The 22,174-nt window shown below is 37.0% G+C and overlaps 1 long non-coding RNA gene across 1 annotated transcript in view; it reads left to right on the top strand.

Annotated features, from left to right (window-relative positions):
* Positions 1-22,174, top strand: part of LOC140699014 (uncharacterized) — a 40,795-nt gene that overhangs the window by 13,600 nt on the left and 5,021 nt on the right. The window contains exon 3 of the long non-coding RNA XR_012077042.1: positions 18,875-18,924. This is a non-coding gene — a long non-coding RNA (uncharacterized lncRNA). The remainder of the gene's footprint in view (positions 1-18,874; positions 18,925-22,174) is intronic.

Raw genomic sequence — 22,174 nt, forward strand, 5'->3', positions numbered from 1 at the left:
TGTCACACTTGCTATCAGGCAACTACTGATCTGTTTCCCTTACGATTAGTTTGCATTTTCTAGAATATATAAATGGAATCTTACAGTGTTACCCTCTCTTTTTGGTTTGACTTCTTTCACTCAACATAATTATTTTTGCGATACCTCAGTGTTGTTTAATGTATCAATAGATTGTTCATTTTTATTACTGAAATACAATCCACAAATGATAAAAGATTATGCAATCAACACAACTATCTAATTCCAGAACAGTTTCATCTCCCCAGAGAGAAATCCCATCCTCTTTAGCAGTCACTCACATTTTCTCTTTCTCCAAGCCGCTGGCAACCACTAATGAACTGTTTCTATGGATTTGCCTGTTGTGGACATTTCATATAAATGAATCACACAATACATGGCCCTTTGTGTGTGACTTCTTTCACTTAGCCTAATGTTTTCAAGCTTCATCCTTGTAGCATGTATCAGTGTTTCATTCCTTTTGATGGCTAAGTTCCATGGCATGGATAGATTACATTTTGTTTATCTGTTCTTCAGTTGCTGGGCACTAGGGTTTTTCTCACTTTGGGGCTATTATGGATAATGCTGCTGTGAACATGTCTGTACAGGTTTTTGGGTGAAAATATGTTTCAGTTCTCCTGGGTCCATACCTGGGGGTGGAATTGCTGGGTTGTATAGTAACCCTGTGCTTAACTTTTGAGGAACTGTTTTCCAGGTGACTGCACCATTTCACATTTCCATCAACAATGCATAAGGGTTTCAGTTTCTCCACATCCTTGCCAAAACTTGTTGTCTGTCTTTTTTATTATAGCCATCCTTAGTGTGTATGAAGTGGTGTCCTATTAATTTTACTTTATTTCCCTGATGTCAAGTGATGTTGAGCATCTTTCCATATGCTTATTGGCCATTTATGTATTCTTTGGAAAATGAACATTTAAATCCTTTGTCCATTTTTAATTGAGTTTTTTTTTTAAATTTTGACATTATTTATATATTTTGGATATAAGACTCTTATCAGATATATGATTTGCAAGAATGAAATAATGCCATTAACAGCAATGGAAGGACCTAGAGATCATCACACTAAGTGAAATAAGTCAGACAGAGAAACACAAATACCATATGAAAATACTTATATGTGGCTCCTAGAATATGACACAAATTAAGTTATCTACAAAACAGACTCACAGACATAGAAAACAAACTTATGGTCACCAAAGCAGCAAGAGGATAGGGGAGGGATAAATTAAGAGTTTGGGATTAGCAGATACAATTACTATGTGCAAAATAGATAAACAACAAGATCCTATTGTACAGCACAAGGAACTATATTCAATATCTTGTAATAAACCATAATGGAAAAAATATGAAAAATAAATATATACACTTACGTATATAACTGAATCACTTTGCACACCTGAAACTAAAATACGACATTGTAAATCAACTATACTCCAATTTAAAAAAAGATATTTGATTTGTCCTTTCACGTTTGTGACATTGTCCTTTGCAGCAAAAAGGTTTTTAAAGTTGATGAAGACCAATTTATCTTTTTTTTCCCTTGGTTGTTTGTGCTTTAGGTAACATATCTAAGAAACCATTGCTTAATTCTTGGTCCCAAGCATTCATACCCATTTTCATTTAAGAGTTTCAAAGTTTTATCTCTCAAAATTAGGGTTTTGATTAATTTTGAATTAATTTTGGACATGTTGGGAGGAGAATGTCCAACTCAGTTCATTTGTAGGAGGAAATCTAGTTGTCCTAGCACCGTTTGTTGAAAAGACTGTTCTTTCTCCGTTAATTTGTCTTGGCATCCTTGTCAAACATGACTTAACTATAAATGTATGGGTTTATTTCTGGAATCTCAGGTCTATTCCCTTGATCTATATGCCTGTTCTTATTCCAGTATCCTAGTTCTGATTATGGAGAATAAACATGGAGTTATGGCCAGTTGATTGGTACATTAGGCAAAATGAGTGGAGTAACAGGAAAGATGTTGAGCAAATGAATGGGCAATTCAGAGTGTACGGGAACATTCTTCCTTAAGGAAATACAGCAAATCATTGGCTGAGAGAAAAGAGAAAGTTATGATAGTATTTGAAATCTAATTCTGTTTACAATTTTCTTTTGTTATAAAATTCCACCTTTTGATATCTAAAATTATAACATGCTTCAAAAACAGACATGTTAAATGTCAGGGTCCTTCATGGACCTTGCACTTACCTGTGGATTACAGGTTTATAGGTTTATATGTTAAGATTATAGGTAGTCACGGTCTGATGGGCAAAGCACAGAGATGCTTTCACCATTAAAATTAATCAGCTCTTGAGATATAATGAGTTGTATTCCATTTCCACATCCCACAAATCAAAATAAAATGATGAAGAAACACTAATTTGCTTACGGTGGTGTTCTGTTGGGAAGGACTCAGCAGGGGGTGGCAGGAAGTAGCAGCATCTGAATTTTTGTGCATGTTCTCTTAACCATTTTTTTTTTATTTTGAAATTGAGCATGATAATTAAGTTCATGGGAGCTGGCTAAGATTGGGCAGCCAACTCACAGGTGTGGGAAACATCTGAGTCAACCCTTGCCAGTGGTGAGGGTGCCAAAGCGAACACCTGGCTGTGCAGGCGAGTTGCTTTGTCTGCCAGGATCGTTGCTGTGAAATGATTGGCAGGATGAGCAGCAATCCAAAGACCGAGCACAAGTGAGCACTGAATGAAAAGAGGACCCCGAGGATAAGGAATCCAAGGTTGGAAGCTAAAGATTGGAGCAAATGCTGCTTAAACACAGCAAGCAAAGTCACTTTCTTGACTATTGTTAAGGATTTTTAGCATTAAGACCAGAGTATCATTGATACTTTATTAGAACAACATTCCAAACTCTTGTGAGAACACAATGCTTTGTGCTTAATATTAGATTAGGGAGAAATGTTAAGATCATTTAGACCAAGTACATTGTGTGATATTTGAATATCCCTACAGCCAGGAACTGAACTAAGCTTTGGTGTACAGAGATGAACATACTGTGCTCACCTTCAGAAAACCCAGGATGCTGATAAACTATTGGATCGTAGCACATTTCTGATAAGTTACAGTAAATGTGTTTACAGTCATATACACATTGTGTTATAAAGGGCTGATACAGGAAGCAAAATTAAATTTGAGAGGCTAGAATGCCAAGCAGGCCAAAAAACATATCAACTGTAAAGGACCGAGAATTTCAGGTGGACGGCAGATCTTCCCATATGCCCTGAATAAGACCGGATTTCTAGAATTTTCACTCTGTAGCCATGTTTAGATCACTCCCTATTATAGCGCTCAGTTTGTAGAATTACACTTAGTTACTATGATAGATTGCATTTTGTATTAAAAATCCTTCCTTTGCTCTCTGCCCTTGCAATGGTTCACCAATAGTGGAATATCCTTCTCCATCCCATATGTTGGGCTTGACCTGTGGCTTGAACTGACCAATGGAATTTTGAAGGAAATGATAAGAGTGCCATTCCTAAGCCATTCCCTTATGAAGAAGGTTACTGCTCAGGCTTTTCTGACCTATTAGGGGATCAAAAATCTGCAACTCCATGCACATGAAATAAAATGTTTGTTGTACACCACTGTGACTTCAGAGTTGTTTTTTGATGCAGCGGAGTTGCAGCAAAAGCTAGTAAAGCAACTGTGCCCATTGTTAAAAACCGCAGCAAACTGATTATTGTTGCTTCAGATGAAAATTATGGATTTGAGTTTTTGAAGCAACCTAAATAATACTATAAATATTTAAGTGTACTTACAGGATTAAAACCCAAATAAAATGAGAACATTTAAAAGGTGGAGTAAATGCTGCAAAATAAGATCATGCTATAATCTTGTGGGGTAGACTCTTTCAGTGCCATATCATGGTAAAGTAGAAGATGAATGTTATAAAGTTTATAAATAAAATGAATAAGATGATGAACCTGCATTATATTGGGCTTTGTAATAAAAAATGTTTTTAGAGATATGTGACACATGCCTAATTAACAGGACTTTTCCTGGTGATACAATGTGAAATTTGAAATTCTCTTGTCCCTCAATAGCACCCGTATTCTGACTCTGCTTTATTTTTCTTTTCTTTTCCTTAGCATATATCACTACCTAACACACTGTAAATAAATATTTTACATATTCTGTTCATTGTCTCTCTCTCCATTTGAACGTGAGCTCTGTGAAGTCAGGGCTTTTTCTGTTTTGTTTGTACTAATATTGCCATTATCTAAAAATGTGGTCCTGCAAATCATAATAAGCACTGAATAAATATGGGGGAAAAAAGAATAAGTAGATTGAACAAAAAGGAAATTGCTTACATGTTTAGCTAGAAAGGTTGCAGTTCACCTAATCAAAGAAATAAATTCCTCAGTGGGAGGGACAAGAGAATTATTAATGCCTCTCGAATACCCCCTTTGTCCACTTTCCAATGCTGCATATCTCTGCTTCTTTGTCGTGTGTGTATGTGTGTGTGCACGTGTGCACAGGTGTGCGCGTGTTGGCCTTAACTTCTACTGTGGATGGTCCTCCTCCATGCAAGTAGGAAAGATATCATCTCATTGCAATTTCAGAGAGAAAAAGCGTACTTTTTCCTACTAGATATCTTATGTCTGTCCTCAGAAAGGAATATGCTTTGGGTCATCTGCTCACACTTTGTAAGAATTACTGAAGTGGGAGGACAGTTAATAGGACTGAAGGCCTGGAACACACTCCCGTCACTGAGGTTGGCAGAGGGAGGTGAACAGGTGTGGTTAGTAGTGCGAAGACTGAAGCTGCAGCCAGATGAATGAGGGAGAGGTAGTTCACTTAAGTGAAAGGAAACTGGGCAGCAAACATGCTACATGTGCATTATGGGTTCAGCTTGGAGACAAAGGGAGATTCTGCATCCTATATCATGTTAACTAACATTAATAAATGTGCTGTTTCTTGCTGAGTCTAGATGTGGCCCTGGAATCTATCTTACTGAGTTTGATATGGCCTTAGAGTCTGTTTCTTGTAGACTTCCACACATCTCTACAAACTGATTTAGATCTTCATATGAAACTTACTTTGTACTAGGTCCTAAATAACTGCAGATGACCAGAAAGACCTGTGTTAACAAGCGTGGAAATAAATGGTGTGTCATGGCTAATAGATCTGTCATAGAAGAGGCAGTGCTAGCCTAGTCTGAGGAATGGGGATGTGGGGAATATACCAGGAGGGGTGTCGTTGTTTATAGCAGCTACGAGGAGTTAAACTCCTCCTGAGGACGATAATGTGAAAAGTGAGCAAGAAGCATGCAGCAGGGGTCTCTCAACAGCCACAGCTTGAAAAAGAACATCTACTCAGATCAAGATCCAGAGATATAAGTAGTCGTGATAAAATTCAAGGTGAAATCAGGGAGGCCAGGAATCTAGGGAAGAGAAGGAAATAGAAGGTCAGTAAGGTGTGGAGCAGACTACCATGAAATTGCCCTGGCACATTCTGATTCATCTTTTAGAAGCTGCAAGTCAGGACCTACTGAGAAGCAGCTGAATCAGACATAAACTTCTCTTCTGTCCCAGGGTCTGAGGCAATATTTAGGTAGCCATCCCTCACATAACCTCAGTTCAAATATTTTTTTTCCACTCTTCAATTCCCTGAACTCCCAGTAAATATATTATTTGCCTGATGGATTTGATTCAGTTGATTATGTTTTTCGGATGTCAGCTAAGGCCACAGCCAATGCCCCATGCTGTCACCAACATTACCATTTGATATCTATTCACAGCTTGATCATTTTTCTTGGGAGCTCCTTCCACGACCTCTGTTCCCAGCTCCCAAAGAAAGAGCCCATTTGAGACATCAGTTCCTTTCCATTCTGATTCACCATAGTCACTTTAACCAATATCAAGAACCTTCAATTTACACATATTAATTACCTGTGATATCTAGCCATTATTTAGTTCAACAATATTTAAGTATTATTCCTTTGTAAAATTTAGAGCTTGTTATTTTTTTCCAAGTGGCAAACAAAAAATGAACATAATCTGGACAAAAATAATTGTCGTAAAGAGCTCTGAGGGTATACTGTGACCTACATTAGTAGAAATGTTTCATCTATTGAAATCAACTGAACTGTTTCAAAACATCAGTTTGTGGGGCTCTTGCTAGCCATATTCCTTTATATTTCATGTTAAATACCACATAACAGAGGCTGGTGATTGGGCTCTAAAACATTTACATGCATCAGTTACATAATAAACTTTTGTGGAATGAATCGTTAATTTTTCCAAAATAGATGGTTTATATAGTTATATTCCACTTAGGAGGTGGGACCTTCTCCTGGTTTGCAGGGTTTTTAAAAATCTCTCGTTAGTTAATTTTAAAAAACCCTCAACAACTCAGGATTCTTTTTCTTTTTGCCCTCCTAAAACAGGGGGAAATGTGATTTAAATGTTTTTCTCCGGCACTGAGTCTAGATAGTGTAAAACTTGAGTAACCTTTGGCTCACATCCTTGCCCTGAAGGTTGTAACTGCATAACCTAGCTTCTGTGGTCATTTGAGAGAAAGCTCTGCCTGGCCAGTTTAAGATGAGAGTTGTGGGCTGCAGATTATATTGTTAACTGTTTTTAGCAGCAGTTAATTGTGTAAAGTTGGCAGACCTGTTGTCTCACCAGTACACTAAGCATGCTTCTGTGCCCTGACCTTACATTCATATTGTAGTTGGATTTTGGTCAGTGGTTACTTCAAATCTAAATTTTCTAGAGACCTTGGCAAAAATATTTGCAGTTATTCCCGCATGCATTGTACCCAGGATCTATTACCTAGCTTATCGAGATCATGGGCAGGAAGTCCCTTTTTTTTTTTTGTTAAAAGTCCTGCTTTTATTCTTTTCTCCTTTTTTTAGATTCTCAGTATTCTACAAATATTAAGTCCTTGCTTTTGGCTGGAACTTTGGCTTTGGGTTCCATTCAGCCTTCTTCTGTTTCATAGTACTAGCTGTTAAGAGTATATTACAGAACATTGCACAGACGTGTCTGAGAGGCCAGAGAAAACAGGCTGGACTGAACATCAAGACTGACCCTAACAGAGCTCTGTGCACTGGGGATACAGATCTGTTGGACTAGCCATTCTTCCTCCAATGAGGAAGAGCCACAAAAAAGAACAGATAAAGAGACCAAGATTTTTCGCCCTAAGATTCACTCTATAGGAAATAAGAGGACATATCCTGAATTTTTCAGGGGAATTTCTTTGCTGTGTTGAGTCTATTTACATATAGATAAGACCTGGTATAGAACTTAACATAGACAAAAGTAAGGATGAGTTTGAGATGACATGATTTAAAATGAAGGTATGCTATCCTTGTCTAAAAGTAAAATCCATAATATTGGGTAGTATATCTGAGCTAACTGTGTTGATTTTGAGCCATAAAAGGTAATACTCTTGTACCCACGACATTTTTAATCAGCATAAAAAAATGTGTTTGCAACAAGTCTTTAGAAACCCTCGCTTAAATTAGTATTCCATGGCTGGTTGTTATAAGCCCCAGAAAACATATTTGTACATTTGAGTACATTTTTTCACCACCACTATTACTGAAATCGGAAGTAGAAAATTAAGGGGTTGCATCCCTACACCATCCTCCACTGTACCTCCAAGAATCATCACTTTTCATACAAATGCATTTTTTGGTTTGAGATGCAACTCAAACTCAAATGGAGTAGCAGTTTATTTTTATATTTAGGGGGAACCACATATCCAAGAATTTTTATAAGTTGTGGATCTTCTTAGAAAAATATGCATTATGTACATATAAGAATTTAGCATACATTATACAGAGTTTATGGGGAATCCAGGAGCGCACTCATATTTATCAGTTTTAGAATTCCTAAATTGAAGAGAAATCATCACTATATGAGTTATGTGAGTGGTTATTGTAGAGAAAAATAATTTTTTCTGAGTTTCTTAACCATCTAAGAGATAACATTTTCTTCTCTCTGCTGCCTTCTATGTAACATATTTTGAAAACAGAAAGAGTTATGACCTAGAATAAATGTATTGAAATAAATAATTGTATGGATTTAAGCCTGCGGTAGTGGCATCCAAAGGTTCAAATGTAGAGCTTTTCACTGTTTGAGATCCTGTTCTGCATTGTGGGTGCTCACATTTATTGCAATGATGAAGAACCATCTGGTTGAAGACTTATTTTTTATGTGACTTTCATTGATACTCATATGAGAAAGAGTTCCCAAATTATCATATAATATTTAGAAAGCTACATATATATGCTTTATATAATAGACATATTGTATAACACATACATGATACATGTAACACATGCCATACATCTGGCTATGAGTTTCTTAACCATCTCTGATACATATGTATGTGTGTATATATATATGTGTGTGTGTGTGTGTGTGTGTCTGTGTGTGTATATGTATGTATGTATGTGTATATATATATATATATATATATATATATATATATATATATATATATATATGCCAGCTAGCTAGCTAGCTAGCTAGCTGTCAATTTAGATCTGTCTGTCTATCTAGAGACAGAAAGAGACCAGAATTTAAAATCTACCTACACAGTTTTCCAGTAAGGGAGGCAAATGCACTGTAACCTAATTCAAGAGGAATTTTTTAAAATTCTTATCGGTGGCAGCAGGGAAGTACTTCATTGGCAGTTCTTCTCAATAGCATATCAAAACATTAAATGCATATGAAATGACATGCAGCAAGCCGATTTCGCATGTTACCTCTACTTTCCCGCAGCTGAGCTCCAGCCTCTCTCATTTACATCTTTCCCAGACAAGCCCTTCCCGACTTTAATCTTGTGGAAATGGTTGCAGGAAGGAATGACGGTGCTAAGACTGAGCCGTGTGTAGGAGCCTGTCCTCTCATGGCCCCTTCCACACACCATCGATGGGCTTCGTCTGCTGCATATGGTTGAGGGGGAAGTTAGTTCAGGAAGTTTCACTCAAGCTGAATTTGTCCTTTGCCCTTGCAGAAGGAAAAGCAATCAGCTTCTTTGTTTTTATTTGGGGGCAATTCCTCACGGGGGGAAAAGAAAACAAGTTGTCGTATCATTCTTCCTTCTGTTAAAGTTATTAATGATCATATTTATTTTTATCCTTTCTTTTGTTGGACTGAGCTGCTCCCAGAATCAAACCAATGTTTATTTGAGGAATAAGCCCTTAAATGGCTTCTGAATCCAATTATCCATAGTTTACCACTTTCCCTCGACATAATATGCCCACAGTGGAGGAGTCACTTGAAATTCAGTTTTCTCCTCATTCCATATCAAATTCTAGGCCCAATCCTGTTAGCATTTGTGGATGAGGAGGTGCACTTCTGTAGTAGATCTGAGTGTTTATCAAGGTCCACTCATGTGCTGGGCACTGCACAGGTATTTCAAATATACTTCCTTATTTAATCGTAACAGATCCTTACAGAGTGAGTATGCTGGCAGTAGTTTACAGATGAGAAAGCTGGAGTCCAGAAAGGCACAGCAGTCTTCCCAAGGTTATACAAATAATTAGTGGCAGAACCAGAATTTGAACTTGGGTTTTCAGATCTTTTACTTCCCGAAGGCAACAGTCAGAGGACTTATCTGTCTTTTGGTTTTATAATCAGCTGCATTTCAGAAATATCAGTCTCACCCTTAGACTCGAGGTAGATGACTGCAAGTGTATATGGTAAAGTATACTTTCTACAACTTATTTTTGTATTCAGCTGTTGGGATAGTTTATGAACGAAGCCTGTGAAGCCAACTTCCCAGTCTTCATGTAACTAATTTTCTCAAAGGCCTTGTTTTTCCTGCAAAATGTGACGTTCTGGTAGTGAAGTTCTGTCCTGTTTTCTAGGTCTCAGCTCAGCATCTGAAAATGATCATTTCTTCAGCATCTCCTCTCTGCTAGGCCCCCAATAAGTGCCAGCTGTGTGTCTTATAACAGCTTTACAAGAGAGCTTTTATCAGCCTCCATGTGACAGATGAGGGAGCTGAATTTCAGAGTTGTGAAAGTCAGTAACGCATAGTTAGAAAAGGATTTCAGATTGATTGATTCGGTTTTGGCTTAAAACTTTGCATGCACTACAGCGGATTTCAAACTAGAGTTCTTCCAAAGAGACAGTCCTGCCCAGGTAGTCACTCATTAATACAGACTGGTATACCTGTGGTCCTCATGGAAAATCATTTTGAAGCATGGCACTTTAACTTTTATTTACAGTTCAACATACTGACTCTGTCACATTCTCATTAGTGATAATTAGTGTCATGGTGATTGATATGTGTCCATCATGGCACGTTGCAGGGGTTTGAGGCCAGGTTGTGGCTATACAAGCAAGGGACTAGACTGAGCCCAAAATAATTTGGTCTTTTGCTTTAATAACTGCTCAATTAACTTAGCACCGATGCTACCATCTTAAACAAGCATATAACAACATGGAACAAAGGGACGGGATACCCTCAGCATTAAGTATAAGCGATTAATTAAATTACTATAGTGTTTTGGGAAATAAAGTTAGATATAGTGTTTGGGTTAGTTTTGTTCCTATTTCATAGGAAGAAGCTGATATAGTTCATAAACATTGTAAATCAGGGTTTTCAATGAGTTAAATACATTTTTTACGTGGGTATATATACATACGTATCTCTCTATGCTTTTTAAAGTTAAATATATGTTACATGTGTGTGGGTTATCCATAGGTTAACTTTCTGTCTTCAACATCTCTCAGTTTTTGTTGTGAAGACTCTCCCAGGTATCTCCCAGTTCATTCTTGAGAGAATTAATCTGTGATTGGAGAACGACAATCAAAATTACTCAGCTTTGAAAAACCAGTGCATTGGAATTGTAAATTGAAAAAGTCAAAGGAGCTCTAATAATTGTAATTAGGGGGAAGGAATGATATGAGCAGAGGCTGCATACACTAGCAGAGTTCAGACTGGTCCAATTATTGGTGGCACATTACACCTTTAAGCAAATACAGGGCTTATTGTAAGAAGTTTCAAAAGTGCCTCAGAAAATCTGCTATTCATTTGGCTTTTCTGGGACGAGCATCAGGCTGGTGAAGCTGACTCTGCAACCATAGAAGATACTTTTGCCAGTAGTAGATAATCTCTCATAATTGAAATGGAATTAATAACTCATCTTAGCCAGGTGTCAGGTTACAGTGAAGAGAAACTGCTTTGAAATCCAAAGCACTGTCTTTATGTTAACAAGTTGTCAAAGTCTACATATTGGTCATTTTTTTTCTCAGTGTGTTTTAATGCAGAAGATGAATAAGATTTCATATCCCCAGATTTTAAATAAATGAAGAAAATTGCCAATTATAGTTAGTATCCTTAACCATTTTCGTCTCTACCATATAATTTTACCCTTAGAGAAGTTGTTAGAAGTTAACTGTGAGTTGGACCTAATTAATGATAATAATACCTTAAAATTCCTTAGTTTAAATAATACTCAAGTATTATTTCATTTATTCTTCACAGTCCTAAAATAATTACTAATTTTATTTTGAAAACGAAAAAATGAAATTTAGAGAAGTTGAATGTTTTGCCCAACCTAAAAACTGAAAGAATGAATATTTTAACACTGAGACTAGAGTTTGTTCCTAATCATTATGTTATCCTGTTTTTACAGAGTCTAATTGGCTATAATAATATGAAAAAGCTAATACTATGTATACATAAATAGTTGTTTAATTCAACTGACATTCACTCACCTCAAGTGTGCCAGGCATAGGAACAATGGAAAATACAGTGGTTTAAAGATATGCCTCTCCTTTGAAGGGCACAGACTGTTGTACGATAACACACATCCAACCATAACTGCAGTCCTGAATGCTGATTGTGGAATGCAGAAAAAGCACAGTGAGATTCCAGAAGTGAGAGCCAGTGCTGCTAGTCATCAGTGTAGGTAAAGGCAGTAATAAAAAAGGAAGGAAAATCCAGAGACGATGTGTAGTAAAGTACCTGGGCTTGAATTTCTTGCTTTTATTTTTCAGTAAAGTGTCTTTCATTGATGGAATTTTTCTGACATTTTGTTGTTATTGTTAAGCAAAGCACTTGGTTTTCATCCCAGGATATTGCCACTGGATTGCTACTTTCATTACCAATTGTATTGATTACATCTGTTAAAGGCAACCCAACTATGAATGTCTTTCCTTTAGCAAGTGATGGATGAATGCTTCTATAGCACTTAATGAGATGCTGTATATTCCATTGCTTTGCTTTGCTGTCTTTTTTAAAATGTTGCTTCAGTAGAAATGTTCATTGCATGAGTAAACATAGTCTAGCAGCAATGATTCCTCATGAACTGAAATATAGTTTTAGAATCAGATATAATGCTATTCCATGCTGAAAGTGTCACACCAAGAATTTTTTATTGAGACATACCTGACTCCCCAGACTTATTAGTAATATTTTGGATTATCACTGGCTACAATAGCATAATGCCTTTAAGACTTCAAGAAGTCTGTTTAACTAGTTAGGTGAGTCATTCTTAATTTGATTTTTGTCCCCAGGTATTTTACTCTGAGAGTTGTTTTTCCAATGGAGAATTTGGAGTTGAGAAACCATTTTATCATCAGTACAGAAGCTACTGGCTCTCCTGTCTCATATACATATACAACTCTTAAGAACCAGATCCCTCTTTTCACTTTCTGCCTGGAAACCTTGTTGCTCAATTCCAAAAGTTTATTGGATACATTTTATGTCTTCCAACTTATTGCAAGTGACAGTTATGCCAATTGTTTTGTTTTGCAACTATATCAAAATTTTCAGGAGCATTCTCAGTATTTTTCTACTTTGTCCAATGCCCATCCCAAAAGCAAATGAAACATATTATTGGGGTTTTTAATGGTAGCACTCTATATCCGATGCCAATTTCTATGTCACTTAGCTCCTATTGCAATAATGTTTCATTACGCAGATCCATAAATGATAGTGATTTACTAATATTCACGAGTCTAGAAATGATATTGGTATAATTTGACCATTTCTTTTGGTCTCAACTTGGGACACATGTGAGTGTTTTGTGGTTTCCTTGTTATTGACTAAGATGTCGGGGACAATGTCCCTAGTCTGTGTCTTTCAGCCCCCAGTAAGTACACCTGGGCATATTCCCAGGGATCCAAGGATGGAGGTAGAAATATGCAAACATTTTTTCAAGCATGTACTTGCACCAAGTTTGCTTTGTCCTGTTGGCCAAAACAAGTCACATGGCTAATTAAGTCCAAAGTCAGTGTGGGAGATCATTTACAAATGCATGTGTACAAGAAGGTGTGGAAATTGGGTATATCAGGCAGTTGACCTACCACAGAGAGCATGTGGTGAGCTTGGTTTTGGATAAGGGAAGAGACAAAGAAGCCCAGATCATATCATTGAGGTTCTTCTCTTCTGGGCTAGAAAATCTTTATATGCAGTGAAGGGAATGAGAAAATAGTGAAGAATTTTAAGCAGAGGATCATTATGATACTTTTTTGTTCCAGAAAAAAATTTTTCTACAACATGTGTAGAGATTATAAAAAATATGGCTTGGAGGTAGGAGGACCAGTTAGAAGAATATGTCTTAATTCAGGTGATAAATCATAAGTGCCTGATAAATTAATAACAGTAGGTACAGAGGAAACACTACAGGGTACCTAAATGGGGGAAGAAGAAAGAAATAAAGTTTGAAATCGGTACTTTTCTCTTACTGTTACAGGAGAAGTGAAGAGGAAGAATAATTATGCCGCTAGCTTTAAAGATAAGGTTGATTTTTTTTTTCATTAAAAATGACTCTCAATTCCTTTCTTTTAACATATAATTCAGAAGGATATTTGGAATTTCATCCAGATTCACAGTATAAGCCTTAGGTAATTTAGTGTAAGAAATTTGTTGACACCCTGATATAAAGCTAACACAGAGCTTTAAGTAAATGAAGCCTGTTGCATTTTGAGTATTCTTCAAAAAAAAAAGAGTTTCTCTAAGCTTTGATTATTAATTTTTATGTTCCCCTAGTGAAGGTATGTTGCCATACTTTTAAGATGTGGATTAGGTTCAGTTGTGTGTTGGAGCTGGCTCGTACTGACCTGAAGGACTCTTTCCATCGTTTCTGTGCTATTTATACTAGACATGAAAGGCATATTTCTCTCTTGGCATGAAAGTGTTGCAGGTATTTAAAAATGGTCATTTGTCTCACTGAGTTTGAGCTGACAAGCCTGGAGTGGTTTTCTTGTCCGTGGTGAAGGTCTTGGGGGTTGTTTGCCAAATTGTAATAAAATTATATTGCAAAGAAAGAATATCATGAGATACTCATTTATGGAATGGTTCAAGTGAGAGAAATACACATGTACACATACACATGTTTCTTCTTTTTTATGAGGAATTTCATCTACTCTTTAACAGTTGCGTTGGGAAACTTGCGTGGTTGGGGGAAATGAAAACTGGGCTTTGGGGACATAATTTTGATAGCAAAGAAGTTCAGGAAAAAGGAAGCCTAACTGAAGGTCAACATGCTGAGTGAGTGCCCTTTGAAAATTAAATCTAAAGAAGCAAACTTTACAAGAAAGCAAAGATGGCCTTTTTAAAAATATTATAAGGAGGAATTCATCACAGATAGCTCAAGTGCACACCTCGTGTTGCCCTTTGTAAAATGCTTTATAGGCTTGTTTGTGGAATCTTCGCTGTGGACTTAAGTTCATTTTTTATCTCCATATCTGCTATTAGAAATTGTGAATTTAGGTACAGCCATTCAATAAACACTTTTAAGAGACCCTCTATCCCAGGAGATAACAAACAACCTTTTCCTTGGTGTCTAATGAAAGGATTGATACTCAAGTGGTACTTGACCAAGGTAAATCATCAGCATTAATAAGTAAATGTATTAGATAAATGCATATCTACTATGACTCTTGGGCTATTTACATAAATGCTTTTTGCATCCATTTCTTTTTACTTTTGTTTTTCATTTTACCTTTTGTCTACTCCTGTGTGGTGTCACTCGTGAATAAAACTAACAGGAACTGTCCTGAATCTCCATTGATCAGCTTGAGGAGATGAAACTTAGGCTTTTGTTCCTTGTAATACAGGAACTGGCAGAGCAAGGCAGAGATTGTCTTCCCTGGACAGTGTCCATGGAGAGAGGAGCAAGGGGCAGTGACTATTTCCCATCTTAGATATTTCTGTTTCCCATGCATTTCCCTTTCCTGTGTTAATCGCAAGACTTGGAAAACTCAGTTTCTCGACTCTGGAAAGGAGAGCCTCCCTTCAGTTTTCTCTCAGGCCTAGAGCAAGGCTTAGGAGCTTGACACCTGTGCCTTTTCCCAGGGCCCCGACCTAGAAGAGGGGTCTCAAGCCAATCTCTAGTCAGACTCGTTGAAGAATGAGTCCAAAGAAAATGAGGTTGTCCTACAAGCCCCTAGCTGTGATCCCACATTTAAAAATCGTAAAGGTGGTGCCCAAGAAGAGACATGGCAATAGAACCTGTCACTGGACAGCAGCAGGATGGGTTCCAAATGGCCACACGTTCTTCACCGGCTCCTCCCCTCGGGAGCTGAAGCTTCTTTCTCCACTTCCAGAATCTACTGAAATTTGCTGGAAGAGATCTTAAGTTTTCTCACCACACACACCCACTCACACACAAGAAGGAAGCTGTGTGAGGTGGTGGGTATGTTACTTAGCTTGAGTGTAGTAATCGTTTCACAGTATATATAGATCATGTTATACCACACAGTATTTATATGTCAATTATACCTCAATAAAGCTGGAAGAAAAACAACTGGATCATAATAGAACTGGGCAAGAACTCCTGTGGTCAGGCTCCACGGTTCACACTCTTAAGTACGACACTGTACTGGCTTTCAGCAAGGTTGCCTGAAAATGTTAAAGGGCTTTATTTGTCTGCATCTGAAATGCCTTTGAGAAGGCCTTGTGATGACCTCTGAGCTCATAGAGAACACAGCAGTCTCATGTTACAGTCATGCTGTGTATGAGAAAATTAGAGAGACATTTTTCATTAAATCTCTGATGTGATTACATTGCTACTTAAATTGGAATCTGAAAATGAAAGAGCACTATTTTAGTTGTTAAAAATCACACCAAAAACTGCTGTGGAAAGGAGGATTGCTAAGAAATGAGTGGCAAGGGTGGGGCTGATTTAGTGATTACATAATTTGTGTTTGCAGGCCTAAACTTTCCTGGAAATACTAGATATGAACCTGTTAATCAGTTACGTTTATATAAAATTTATACCACTTATTCTTCTTTTCTTCAAATAATTCATAGCCATGGTACAGTTGGTATCTCACAGTCATGTCTAGTAATGTGTACTTACTGTCAAATGTTAAGAGAACTTTAAAAATAACTAAAATGTACCATGAAAGTAAATTAATAGAACTCATACAGTGTTCCTGGACTCTTGGTTGACTTTTATCATCTTTGTTTGCTCACTCACCACAGGGGAAGAGCCTGCCATCACCATGGAATTAATAATGTTTAATAAAATGAAGTTTAGAGAGTTATGGATTCTGAAGGTTACCATAATACCATTTTATGTCTAAAGCCTTGTAATTCATTTCCTTCAAAATTATAGTAATCTCAAATTTATGTTTATTTAAGCAATCTTTTGATACGAATATTAAAATTTTTTTTCTTTTTCTTTTTTTTGGCCTCTAGACTGTAAGATTGTCTCATAATTTTACCTGAAATGTAAAAATCCACTTGTAGTATTTTTGATTCTACAATTTAGAATTTATTATAATTCAGGAATAATGAATTTATTTCACATTTTCATCAACTGTGGTGGAAAGAAGAACAGTGTTTTCCATGATTAAATTCTAGCCCCAGCTATGTATACCTTTGTTGGAGATGTTCTTTGCAAAATCTCTTATTGCTCCAATTAGATAATAATAATATAGAACTTTTGAAAATGAATAAGGCATCCAAAGAGAATAGTTCTACCTTTGAATAGATGTAGATCTAAAGAAATGTAGTAATAACAGCTAACATTTATTGAATGCTTGTGTGCCAGACATAGTTCAAAATGCTTCACATACACTGTTGGATCTAACTGTTCAACTACCCACCTTAGTGTTTATGAGTATTGGAAATCTATGCTAGACCCCTTACTCTTGAGATTTTGCTTGTATTTACCATCCTGAAGGAAGAGACTAGATCAACTACAATGGCCCTTATGATCTTAGTTTGATCCACAAGCACTGGACTGGGTTATTAGTGAGAAAAGCTTGCTCTCTAGTAACTGAAACATTCTTATGCATGGACGCTAGGTTTAAATATTATGTGTGCTTATTCCACTCTTTTTTTTTTTTTGGTTTTATTCAATAACTTTCATAAAGAAAAATACAATCATAAAAATGGTAATAACTTATACTTTTATTATGGTAGTAAGAAATCAGAAATGATTTTTAAATGGAGGAGTTATTGTATACAATATTTTAAAGTAAAGAAATATTACTTAGAAATAAAGACTGCTTACAGTGCCAAACATATTTACTATAAATGTTAATGGTGAAGACCAAAATGTAAACTACATATGAACATTTAACTATATAAAATTACTTTTGTATGACATGAATCGGGAGTGACATGGAAAATTAGAATATATTTTTTAAGATACTGGAACTTTGAGTAAATTTGTTTCTATGAGAAATTACTTGCAAATATCAATGTAAAAATTTGAAGGAAGAATTATTTCAAAATTATTACTTCAAAAATTATTTTAAAAAATAGCATTCTGTGCATGAATTTTCTCATTTCTATGTTTCTTAAAAATAAAGCAAATGGTTTCTAACCCAAACATAATTTTCAGTGAATAATACTTAGGGATATTATTTATTTAAATCTAAAGTTGCAGTTTTAGTGTGTTACTTGCTATAGTCCATTTATCAAAAAAAGTAGCTTCCAAGGTGGTTAGCATTGTGTGAATAGTGGCTATTTCCTTAGAACACTTTTAACTTAAATTGGAACTTGTACTGCTGAAGGTACAATATAACCCAGAAAATCTTATTTCTTAGTAAGAGTTTCTGGTTAGTCCGTATTGCCCCAGGATATAGTCAGTGATTTCCCTAGTCAATCCAGAACTTTCCATCTTGGTTAGCAGTACCAGTCTGGGGTTTGCTCTGTAATTGTATAGTTACACCTCTTAAAAAGCACAGACATTTTATGAGAAACTGTGGTTTTCCTCTAGGGAAACAAAATAGAACAAATACCAATATTCTGGCACAACTGTGAGGCAAAGGAATTATATATATTTTAATCCAAAAAAGAAAATCACTTAAGTCTGCTGTTTAAACATCACCTTAGGGAGTGGCTCTATTGGGACAGTAAACAGCCTGTGTCCCCAGCACCTCTACCCACTGCAATTATGACACATTTAGAAATCAATGGAGACTTCAAAGGGCCAAAGGTACACAATGCCGTTTGTATCTGTAGTTGCAAAAACGCTGCCACTGTATTTGAGCCTTCAGCAAGTTTACCTTTCACTCCACAAGGTGGGGTTGTTTCAATATGAAAGAAAAGAGCAAAAGACTCAGAGACATGCTCTTACTCTGTTTCCAAAGTAAGAAAATACTATTATTATTTTGCCATTAAAGGGGAGGAAAAGGCAGAATTTTGCAAATGTATGAGAGAAAAGTTCTCGGTGTACTTTATTTGTGCTTTAATCCTAAAACAGGCTTTATCCACATAAATTTGAAATAAAGATTATTCTGTTACTTATTCAATAATTAAATGACATGGTTAATTAATTTGTTAATTCAACAAATATTTATTGATTACCTCCTGTGTGCCAGGCAGTGTTCCATAGCCTGAATATAGAGTAAAATCAGTTAAAAAAAACAAATAGTGTCAAAACAAAATTGTTCATGCAGCTTATCTTCCATTAGGACTGTGAAGGGGCTTGTTGAATTGAAGATGGAGCACACAAACCAAATACGTAAGTTGGTCATATAGCATATTAGGTGATGATGTATTCTAGGTAGAAAATTTTAAAAGAAGGGAGGAACCCCAGGGCTGGGAGTATTGTTACAATTAAATGATTTGGTTTCTGAAAACTTTCCTGAAGAGGTGGCACAGCTTGCTAATGGATGAGATGTGAGAGTAAAAGAAATAAATAACGAACGATTCCAGACTGTTACTGAACTTGGGTTCAGCTGCTTGCCACTCAAAAGCCAATATTCAAGAAGCAAGTGTTCACTGGAAAAGGAAAGGTGGCCTTATTCAGGAGACTGGCAACCTGGGAAGAAGGTGGACTCACATCCCAGAACCAACTCCAAAGACTGCTTGGCCTTGAAAGATTTTAAAGGGAAAAAGGGGAAGCAATCTCAGCTAATCATTCTTTGCCACCTCCCACTGCGTGCAGGCTTGTTGACTCTTTGTGACCTTTTTAGATGCTATCTTGTTCACACAGTCTGCTTGAGACATAGCTGAATGGGAAGCTGGGAGAAAGGACTAGTTTTCTGTTCATTACTTACTCTTCATTTCTACTTCTTTAAACTATGAAAAAGAATCAAGGTAGGCATTGTGTGATTAAAAGACTTGAAAGTTGTGCTTGGGCTGGAGATTAGTTAAGCATGGAGGCATCTGGTATAAAGGTTAGGTATTTACATAGGTATGTGTCTTACAACATAAAGTTAGAAAACACTCTTAAAGTGGAAACAGGTTTTCTTTATGAAGATTTTCAAATGAAAGAAGAAAGCAAGCTCAATTTTATTGAATATTTTTGTCTAATTGGGCTGAGTGTTTTCATACGAATTATCTAATGTAATAGTTTAGAAGTGGTAGCTAGCTTTGAAGTGTGTTCATTTTGCATGGGCAATGAGACTGGAAAGGTTACAAATCTTGTTCCAAGTCACTGAGCAACTAGGAAGTGTGGAGCAAAGATCTAGCTGTTAAGAAATTAGCTATAAGGCCCTTCTCTTGGGGTCCTGGTTGAACTGAAGCCTCCCTGGCTCGGTCAGGCAGTTCTCTTCTGCTCAGTTTTGTGTTGCCAACAACGAAACTGAGCTTGGTGCAAGCAAGTCAGGCTTCTATTTAATGGCCAGAAAATGGGAGTGGAGGGTTCATACACTAAAGGCATCTTCTCCTAGAAGGAAGGAGAGTGGGGGACTTTTAGGGAGCAGGAGGCAAATGCATCATCAGAAACTGGGGAAGAGGGCAGAAATTTCCAGGAGTAACTGGTATATCTGCAGTCTCTCAGGCTCCCTTGCCCTGGGCACAAGTTGTGGCTAGCATAGTACAAATCCCCCCTTTGAGTGGAGATCTTAGCATAGTAATGAAGCAAAGGTAACTGCCAGACACCTCTAGGTTTCATCTGCACAGGCATGTTCCTGTGGTTAAGTCAGAGCTGGTTCAGGGATGTTGAGCACTGTCTATCTCTAGAGGCATATATCTCTCAAAGTATAGTTGCAAAGCATCTCTGACAAACACCAGGTACTTTTGAAACAAACACAGATAAATCAGGGCAAGTGTCTTTCAGCTGTCAGGGGTTGGTATGGAAACACTAAGATAAATCAAGGCGAGGAAAGGGGTGACCTTTAGCCTACTTTCCCCTCTATCTTGGATCTAGCCCCTTCGTTCAGTCTGGTTTTATTGCGGGCCTTTGTGGCATCCTGTTAAAACACAATTAGCCTGCATGGTTAAAAACAGTTTCTGCCCCCAGGGCCTGGGCTGCATAGCAAGGGTGACATAGGTTCTTTGTCAGTAAATCCTATTTCCCAAAAAAATAAATAAAAGAGATTTACTGGGAAGACTTTTATAAAAGAAATTATAACACACTATTAAAGAACACAGACTTGGGAGCCTGAGAGCTTCAATTTTTATCTCAGCCCTTCCATTTGGTAGTTTTGTGACATCGGGCAAGTTCCTTAACTAATGTGTGCTTTGATTTCCTCATCTGCAAAATGCAGAAAATACTAGAATCTAGCACATGGAGATGTTGTAAGGATAACTGAATTTACACACACACACACACAAATGCTTAGATCACTTAATCCTGTGCTATTATTATTATGATTAGCGTCCTTGGTACCAGATTCTGTAATCATAATCTCTCTGTTCTGAAATGCCTCTCTAAGTACCTTACACCAGAAGAATACCTCCAACCACCAAAGTTAAAATAAAGAAGGAGAGAAGTACTGCTGTGTAGGCAGCATCTCCACAGCAGAATCATTTGGAAGAGTGTGTATTAAGAGGTAGGGATAAGAAAGAAACAAATTTGTAGAATGAGCTATCGATTCTACCTGTTTCTCTATCATTCAGACTTGTTTCACCTCATTTCTTGATCAGGGCTGACAGAGATTGCCATGAGGACTGATCTTGCTGCAAACTGAATGGTGTCTCTGAGAGCTCGGCTCTGCAGCTGAGAGGGCCCTAGCAACCAGCATTCAGAAACTGACCTAAAGATTTCCTGGTGCAGCAATGACAACAGCAGAGGCAGCAGTGAAAAAGAGACAGCATGCTGAAATGTGGTCTTGACCCATGGTCTGTAGGTCAGGAGCAGCAGGGATTTCCCACACTACTGCTCTCTTACCTAACTTTGCTTTCACCACTTAGTTTTTTCACAAATGAGATTGATTCTGCTACTGAAACTGACAAAGGTCCAAGTGCTTCTAAACTGAAGAGACTGGAGAAACAGATTGGTGGTGAAAATGGCTCAGTTAACTTGTGTAGTTGGGCACCTATCACGTCACTTGGGTATTTGAGTATCTATGATATGACTTAGGACCTATTAGATGAACCAGATCTTGAAATATTGAAGGAAATAGTGCCTCAAAGACAGCAGAACAAGATGTTACATAATGATAATAATGGAGTACCATAAAATAAGTGTCAAAAAAAGTTCTTTGTGGTGTGGTTCAAAGGGTCAAATATCATGTCTGACTTATGGAATCATGTGAGACATTATGAGAAGATGTGTTGGAGAGAGGTCTTGAAGAATGATGCAGTCTAGACAGATTGGGAGAGAAAATACTGAGCTCCTTCCTTGGTATTTGTGGCTTTCTTGGGGTGGAAATTGTAAAGGCTGGCTTTCAGGATCATTGGAAAATCTACTGCATTCATGTCTAAATGTCATAGACAAGGTGACATTTTGAGGGAAGCTCAAATGATACATTTTTACAAAGATTTTTATTTAAGATCTTTTCCACAAACTGATGATTACTTAAAAGCCCTCTTCAGTGTTGGAA

The sequence above is a fragment of the Vicugna pacos genome, chromosome 10 (genome assembly GCF_048564905.1).
Source record: "Vicugna pacos chromosome 10, VicPac4, whole genome shotgun sequence".
NCBI classification, from domain to species: Eukaryota; Metazoa; Chordata; class Mammalia; order Artiodactyla; family Camelidae; genus Vicugna; species Vicugna pacos.